Below are 9,158 nucleotides of genomic sequence, written 5' to 3'. Positions count from 1 at the left end.
TTGGAGTGAGATGTTGTGTGTATTGTCCTTCCTTGGTTACGAGTACATAAAATATTTTCTGAAGCTTATGAATGTATTAGCAACAGACACATTTTGATCCATTTCATTTCTTGTTGATCATGTTAAATATCATATATTCCAAAAATAATTTTATTTATACATGGTCCAATTATTATCTACATACATATAACTAATAACTACCTATAGCTATAAATTAAATCTATATTGAAAGTATATAGACTCTAATGATTCAATAGTACTTATATGGGCATATGATTAAAAAATTATAATGTGTGTTGAAGTCGGAGTTGGTGACATTCAAAATATTGGAGTCAGAGCTCAGAGTCAGCTACTCAAAACTTATTTTTTATCTTTTTAAGAATAATAATAAAAGCTTGAGATACAAAAAATGCATATGAAGTGATGAGCCAGGTAGTATTTTAGTCTCTAGAGCAATCACTGGCTGTGCTTCACCTATACACTTTGCTTCATTCATGTAGATATTGAATGAGTAAACTAACCGTTCTCTTTTGTCCGGATGCAAGGGCTGTAGGTACCCCTCCCAATCGAGGAAGTTTTGCTTTTTTATAAATAAAAAATTGTATCAGAATGAAAAAATATTAAGCAAAAAAAACAGGGGTAAATTCCAAAAAAAAATCCAAAAAAATTATATATATATATATAATTCTGCGGACGTTCCTGGGATATATCATCTATTTACATCTTGTTTGCGACGTCTGACTACTTTGTCACAAAAATTGTTGACATATCCCATTTTATAAAGGAAAAGTAGTGCATATTAAAATCGAATAAAATAAAATATAAATTTTAAATTTAGTAAAAACTAAAATCCAAAATACTTTTCTAAAAAACAAAATGTAAAATCCAAAATATTTTTCTGAAAAACAAAATATAAAATCCAGTATATCTTTAAAAAAAAAAAAAAAAGACATTCATCCAGTGCGGAAAAATACTTACTTACAAAACACATAAAAGTGAGTTTCATAATTATTTGGGGATTAATTTTTATTTTGCATTTTTTTTTTTTTTTTTGAAGATCAATATTTTTCCAGATTTTAGAAGTGACGATATGCTATGAATCTGTTCAACGCAAAACCAAGTAATTTGGCTTTAACAATCATATCTGCAATGCAGTGCTACATTTCTTCAAAGTAACTGTAAACAGGTTACAGCGACAATTAGTTGCGATGATGTGCAATCCATATTAATTTCAACAATATTTTACTTGAATACTAAATTTACAATAATATTTTGAGTAAAATGTGTCATCTCATAGTTTAATAAAATAGGTATATATCCTTAAAATAGAAACTTTATCATACAATCTAAACCAGAAAGCACTGTTTTGCAGTGATTTTAAGATATTTGGCTGTAAGAATTTACTATCTGTTAGGAGCTTTTTATAAATTTAGTATTTATAACATGCATAAATAATTAAAAAACTTACAATCTAGTCATTACAAAATTTGAATCTGATAGCTTCAATATGGGCGAAGATATGTATAATCACTCAAATATTGAAAGTTAAATATATCAATTTAAGCTTTTGTCGGGATTGTATGTTATTCATGCTGGGTCAACGAAGAATCTTTATTAACATATGTAATAATTTCAAAATATTAGTCTATTTTTTTCGAAAATCAATATTACAGTCACCTTAATATTGAATATATTATATCAAAAAGTTCCCTTAAATGTCCCAATGAATTTGTACAACACTGTGTTGATAAAGTCTTATTACACTCCATACACTTTTGTATCATAATTTATCTTTATCAGCTAATCAACAAATTATTAACTAATATAAATTGGATTGAAATGATTAAACCCCTACTTTATATGGAAGAAAAAATTATATTAGCTATACCGGGATATTTAATTGCTCGCCTTAAGTTTTTTTTTTAACGATATTGATTAATTTATTCAATATTGAATATGATAATATCAAAATATTAGTGTGTTCAAAGACAAATTTAACGACGCCCCCTGTATTTTTATTTTGTTTTTATTTATATATTTTTTAAATGGAGAATAAAAGAAGAGAGTGAAAGAAAGAAGAAGAGAAAAGAAGAATCGAGGTTGCGAGAGAATTGCCTTTTAATAAATTTACGAAATAATATATGCATCATTTAATTTCAAAAAATAAAAAGTCATTCTTTTTACTATAAAATAATAATAAAAAATGGGAATAAATGTACTATAATTTATGAGGATTACAACCGCATTTATATACAAAAAAATCAAATAATAGAAATAGGAAGGGGGGGGGGTAAATCTCCTCATCATAATAAAAAATGAGCACACGTACTTAAAAAGTACAAAGTGTTAAGCGTAATCAAAACAGAAATAAAGGAACGAATGTATGTATTTATATAATATATGAATGGACCCCTTAGTAGTATAAAGAGAAAAACCTTCAATTGTATATTCAAATTTTTTAGAGTTGTACATATGAAACGTATAATAAAGTTCTTCTATATGTACATCTATATATATATATATAATGACATTATTCATTGAATAAGCGAAACACTCGTTGTTGTAAAAAATGAGCAAGGATGTGGTGTTGGGAAGAAGATGAATAATTCAATCATTTAAATACATAATATATGACATTTGTATTGTACACTCTCTACATACATATTTTATAAAAATCAATGTTTTGTCAGTAAAATTACATGGAAGTTGTGTTCCCGATTTATGTGGGTTTATTTCAAAAATAAAAAAAATTCATATTCATATAATATTATACTAGGATATAAAGTCGACTTATACGACCCAAAGGCTCGCAGTATGTTTCAATCAAGATGCATGGAGAGAATATAATATTTATTCATAGAAAATATACACGCTTATTAATCGGGACTTAATATATTGCATCGAAATCGGAGAACCGATATATCCGGCAAAATGTTCAAATCTGTGTCGCATCAGTATCGGAGAAAAATCTTAAAATAGTTATAAAAATCGTGTGTATTTTGGGGCATGTAAAAAAAAGAATAGAAAATTAATATGGTAACCCTGGCAATTTGAAGAATGTTTTGGAGGAGAGCAGCTAAACTATAACAACGTTTCATTCAGCGTTGTCAGGCTAGCTGATTTCCAGCTAGATATAGCTTATTTTTTACTTTTCTAGCTGGGGAAAATATCATCTAGCTGATGGCTGGAAATCTTAGCTGATTTTTGTAATAGTTTAGCCGATTTTATCTGATTTTGGGGTTTTACAGAACATGCTAAAAGAAGACGTTCCTGGATAAGATAATATTCGCAGTGTATGTCAATCAGAGCAGTTGGCTGTTTCGCACGCAAGTTCTGATACAATGCCCAGGAATATAGAATCTAATAAAAACCAAGTTAAGGAATAAAATGGTTCCTAAAACAGTAAATGTACTACTTCATACAAGATATGCTAATAGATTTATAAAAAATATTTTGCCGATTTGAGAAGTATATCTAGCTGATTTATTTTTAGCCCACCTGGCAACACTGGCTTCATTACATTAGCTATAATCAGCTGTAGCGAGGGAGGAGGAGAAGGGGAGAAGTAAATACTAAAGGACTTAGGTAAAAATTACTCCGATGTCGATCCTCAATTCTACTCTGAGTCCAACAAGGACTTAGAATTATAACTAAAGCGACCTAAAAAATATACCGGATGTTCAACACTATTTAGAAAATTCGATATTAGCTCTGATATTCTATATGATGCAATCAAAAAATAAGGGGAATTGTAGTTCAAGCCCTGGGAATGCTTAGGACAAGAGTACTTACCATAGAGATAAAATACATACTCATAGAGGATAATACAGAACCATAATAAGGGAAATTCTTTGACATAGTGGCAGCAGACGGAAGAAAGGAAAAAATATTTGACCAAACCAATCGGAAACATAGTATTTCCCACTATAAGCTCCAACAATTTTATAGTTTGAGTATAACTGTTGTTAAAAATATCAGTTTTTAAGAAAAAAAATGAGGTCTTTCAATCTATTAATGATCAAGTCTCCTGAATCAAACCATATAATATCTACACTAGAGTGTTCGCTATTTTTAAATTCAAAATTATCCTGGATCATGAGATGTGTTTAGGTGTTTGTAATGACATCCTAAATTTTGTTTCTGTGCCATCAAAAAGCGTTACCCTCCATCCGGTCAAAGTTCCAGCGTTCCAAATGTACTTCAAAATGAGATCAAATTAAAAAAGGAAAAAAATCTTATTATAAGTAAGGGCTAAGAAAAAAAAAATTATAATTTTTTTGAACTTGTTAGTAATTTTTTTGACTTTATTATGTAGTCGGTTTTGTAAGTAAAAACTCATGAAGTAACTATTAACAGCATACAAATATAAATAAATAATTATGGATTTTATTTATTTAATTAAATTGTTTCATGAGCACGATACAAATGTCCATAAACATATATATATTTTAAATCTTTGAATAATCAGTAAATTAAATGATGAAATCAGACTTTGAATTTTTAAAATGTACACAAAGTAAAGATTTAGCTCCACCAAATATTCCGTGTGGTTCTGAAATCGATGAAAGATCAAAAGCATCAACAACGAAGGAATCCTAGAAAACATTTGATAAAGAGAAAAGACAGAAAAGTTTAATTGTTACAAACCACTCAAGATCAAAAGTGAATAAAAACTTTCTAAAATCTGATTTCATGAATCACTTTACTGATTATTCAAAGATTTGAAAACTATGTATATTTATCGACATTTGTATCTTGTTCTTGAAAAAATTAAATTATATAAATAACTGAATAAATAGAAAATCCATTATTATTTAATTATATTTGTATGCTGTCAATAGTTACTTCATGACTTTTTACTTACAAAACCCACTAAATAATAAACTCAAAAAAATTACTAACAAGTTCAAAAAAATTGTTATTTTCATTTTTATTTTCTTATGTCTTAATTATAATAATAAAAATTTCTTTTTTTAATTTGACCTCATTTTTTCAACTTTCAAAAATAGCGAACACTGTAATCTACACTAATTAAATCTATTTCAAAATGTTATGCAATCATGAAATTATATCATTTGAGAAAACATGAAAGTAAAGGATTTAAGGAACAAAATTTCCTAGAATACTAATGAAACTTATTCAATTTAAAAATAAATAATTAATGATTCAGAATAATCTCTCAAATCCATCATTAATATTTTGAAAGGCTAAATGAAATTAATTTAAATTTAAAAATTGGAATAAAGTATTAATATTCTTCACAAAATAATCTGTTTAGAAATAGTTCATTAACCTATAGACATTTCTAAATTGATATAATTAAGTTAATAAATTATTGTGTTACAAAAGACATTTAGAAAAATAAAGCAGTATTTGAAGATGTTTTTAAAATACCTAACTATGTTTTGGTCAACCATTTCATCTTTTTGATGGTATCAACAATTTCTTACAAAACTAGGATTGAATTGACGAATCCTTACTTCATAACCCAAAATTTTTTTTTGATTATTAAAATAAATGTGTCTTTCACGAGTCTGTCTTTTCGATCAAGTAAATCATTAACCAACAAGTACTAAAACAAGATGAAAAATCCACATGTTCTTGAATGATTACAAGTCAAAAATGACAAGTCAGATTCATGACCCCAATTAAAGGTCTTGCTATTGAAAAATTACACATAAATATTAAGTTTTGATATTTTTTAAATATGATATTCTGAGTATATGAATCTATTGGCAAACGAAATAAAATAATCGGGACAAAAGCAAACATATGCTTTCCGAAATACGAGTACATCTAATCATTTATAAAATATCGAATCCAAAATTAATTTTTAATTATTAGTAGTAGGGGCGGCACCGTTGGGCGGATATCCTTGGTATTATATCAGATTGGAAAATATTTTGACATCAGCCCATGAAGAACAGCTATATATATTCAAAAGAAATGCCCCAAAAACACGACTCTGTAATATTATGATATCACAGAGTAGTGTATAGAGTAGGGTTGTGTTAAATGGGTATATTTTGTTGGGTTTGGAGGATTTTCTCAATAAATTAGATTAACTTTGTAAATATTTCATGTTTGCTTATTAGAATTACAAATTTTAGCTATCAATTCCACATAAACACCATTAATTTTGTAAGAAATAAAATGCTGAAAGATTTAATTAAAGAAAAGAAGTCAAGTGTAACACTTTTTTGTACACCAGAAAAACAAAAGATAAAACTTAAACAGTTTGATAGTCAATATTAAAAATTTTAAGTAAAATTTGTATCGTTTTTGAAAGTGAAAAGTCATGTACCGAAAACTAAAGAACATTCATTGAAACCCAACTCAACCCTACTAGCTGAACACGCCAGCATCTCACGTCAAATATTAGCTGAATAGATTAAATTTTCAAAACCATTATTTAATAAAAGTTATTCTGTATTTAGTCGTATACAGCTATTGATTATTATACCTCAAGGCATGGCTTTGGAGTATGTAAATCCAGTCTTTGTACATCTATATATTTATATAAAAATGTTTTGGAAGATAATCTTGGCTATATCGACGCACTGGCGCTTGGGATAGTAAAATTAATAGTTTATGTCGAATAATTCTATAAGTTTGATAACTTTGCTTTATGAGGGCTCCCTCTTTAGTGCTCCTCTTTGGAGTGAATCCTTAGCCAAAAAAGTTAAATAAACACATAGATGATTAAGACCTTATTTAAAATAAGGTCACCTCAAAGTGCAGGTCATATTATAAACAAAAACTAAATTAATAGGGACCCAAAATATGCGCTGACGTTGAAGACTAAAAATTGCTAAAAATCAGCTCATTCCATCCGTTAATATTAGAGCTTGTACGCAACAGACAGACATTACGAAGTTACCTCAGTAACATAAAATTTACATTGTATTTTGTTGTCAGCTGTAAATTTATCTTTTTTAACCTTATCAGTGTTCTGAAGGTTGATTGATTGTATTCGAATTAGCTGTTGTTAAGCTGTTAAAAATTCCCAACATTTTTTGAATAATTCTTCTATATTTACTTAGAATTGCCAAGATACCAACATATTTTTCTGTTTCTTTTAAGAGGAAAGGTTGCAACATAAATGAAAGATAACGATGTAAATATATTTTAATATTAATAACATGTATTTAGCTAATTATATATTATATATTTCCTTTTTTGATTAATATCAAATCTAAATTACATGTATAGATATTACTGTTTCATGTTCATGCTTGGATTCTTCCAAGAGCCATATTTTTTGTAATCTTTTAATAAATAATTTAAAAGAGTTAAAGCTATTTTTTACTGAATATAACTTGCACAATATAAAATTTATTGAGAATTTTGACATGAAATATCATTTACATGTGTCATTTAAAACAGTTGTCGAAAAGATATCATTATTTTTGACAAAAATCTATTGTTATTATTTATATTAGTAATAGAAAAGAGACCTTTAGCCTACAAAATTATAGAAAAACGAAAAGATGTCGCTAATAAATATCAGATACGCCGTAGAAAATAAACTATATAACGTTAAATCACCTCATTACTATAAGTTACCTTTGATAATGGGTCTATTTTAATCTCTTTAGGTATCAATAAAAAAAATCGTTGTTTTTATAACTATGGTCACACTAATAGATAGTTTTTTACCAGATTTATGAATGGCTTTAAAGTCATTATATACATTACATGGTTAAAATATATCATTTTAAATATGAGTAAGTTAAAAAAGTATGTTATATTGTGCAATTTTAAAACGTTTTATTGGAATTTTAGGGATAACTTTTGCAAATTACCAATCTAAATGAGGGATGTGAAGAAAAAATTTGATTCAGTCAGAATGATAAATCTACATTAAATTTAAAAATATTTTATTCTAAATCAACATTTGTAAACAAGTCTTTCTATTATTCTCATTAAAGTCAGACAGAACAAAATAAATTTGACACTTCTTATTTATTTGCAGGCCTGATCCTTATAAATCTGGATTTTAAAAAGGCCTAAGCCCATCAAACTATTTTTCTTGTATTCAAGACAATGCAAACAATGATTTAAACAAAATTAAACTCTTATAAAATTTTGATTGTAATTTAGAAAACATTATCCTAGACTTCTCAAAAATGTACGGTAGTAATATTTCTTACTAAAAAAACTTTCTTAGACAGTTTTGTGATTATTTGACTCAGTATTGGTTAAACGCACGTCAATGATGGGCAGTAACAACGAAAAAATAGGTCGTATTTTATAGTTTATCTTCAAACAAAGCGAAAACAAAAGCCAAGTGGTTGAAAATGTGAATAGTGTTTATGGTCCTATTACTGTAACAGGCAATCACGCACAATTTTGGTTTCTTCGATTCCGTTAGATAATTTTGATGTCAAAGATCTGTTACACTCTGGAAGGTCATTTGTCGAAAATTTTGATAAAATAATTAAAATCGTCGGTTTCACCCGTCATATAAGCACTGTTTTGATTTATTTTTTTTAATCTATTAGAAATAATAGATTTATTTTTACTACACATAATAATACTAATAGTGTTGGATTCGAGTATTTAAAAAAAAACCTCCACTATACTAAAGCCGAAAATTTTCTGAAAATAAGTCAGCCTAGTCCGAAATATTTCATTGAATATTAAACTTTACTTAAACTTGAATAATCAAAACTCCAAACATTCGTATCAGGAATAGTCAAATTTCTTATATGACTCAAAAGAGAAGAAAAACCTAACACGTTACCTCACAAACACAAACATATACACTGTATTTTCTCGTCAGGTGTTGATAGTTCTGCTTCTCTTTATTTAATCAGTGTTCTGAACGTTGATTAATAGATATGGAATTAGCAAACTGTGAACAGTTCTTAACCATTATTGAATGATAAATTCTTAGTTAGTAAGAATTGGCTCACTGCTTAAAGATTTTTGGTCTTTGTCTGTTTCTTTTCCGAAGAGAGTTGAAGAGTATTAAAAGCAGAAATAATGGCTTCATAAATTACTCAATGCCTATCTACGTAACCTTCATGAATTCACAAGGTAAGTTCTGCCGAAAAACAAATCAAAATTACGAATTACAAAAAATGATTATTTCAAATCATCTGTGGTATCTCAAAATGAACATCATCTTGCAAGGAATTTTTTGTAGTCAACTA

The sequence above is a fragment of the Lepeophtheirus salmonis genome, chromosome 2 (assembly GCF_016086655.4).
Source record: "Lepeophtheirus salmonis chromosome 2, UVic_Lsal_1.4, whole genome shotgun sequence".
In the NCBI taxonomy this organism is placed as follows: domain Eukaryota; kingdom Metazoa; phylum Arthropoda; class Copepoda; order Siphonostomatoida; family Caligidae; genus Lepeophtheirus; species Lepeophtheirus salmonis.
This window is presented reverse-complemented; position numbering follows the sequence as displayed.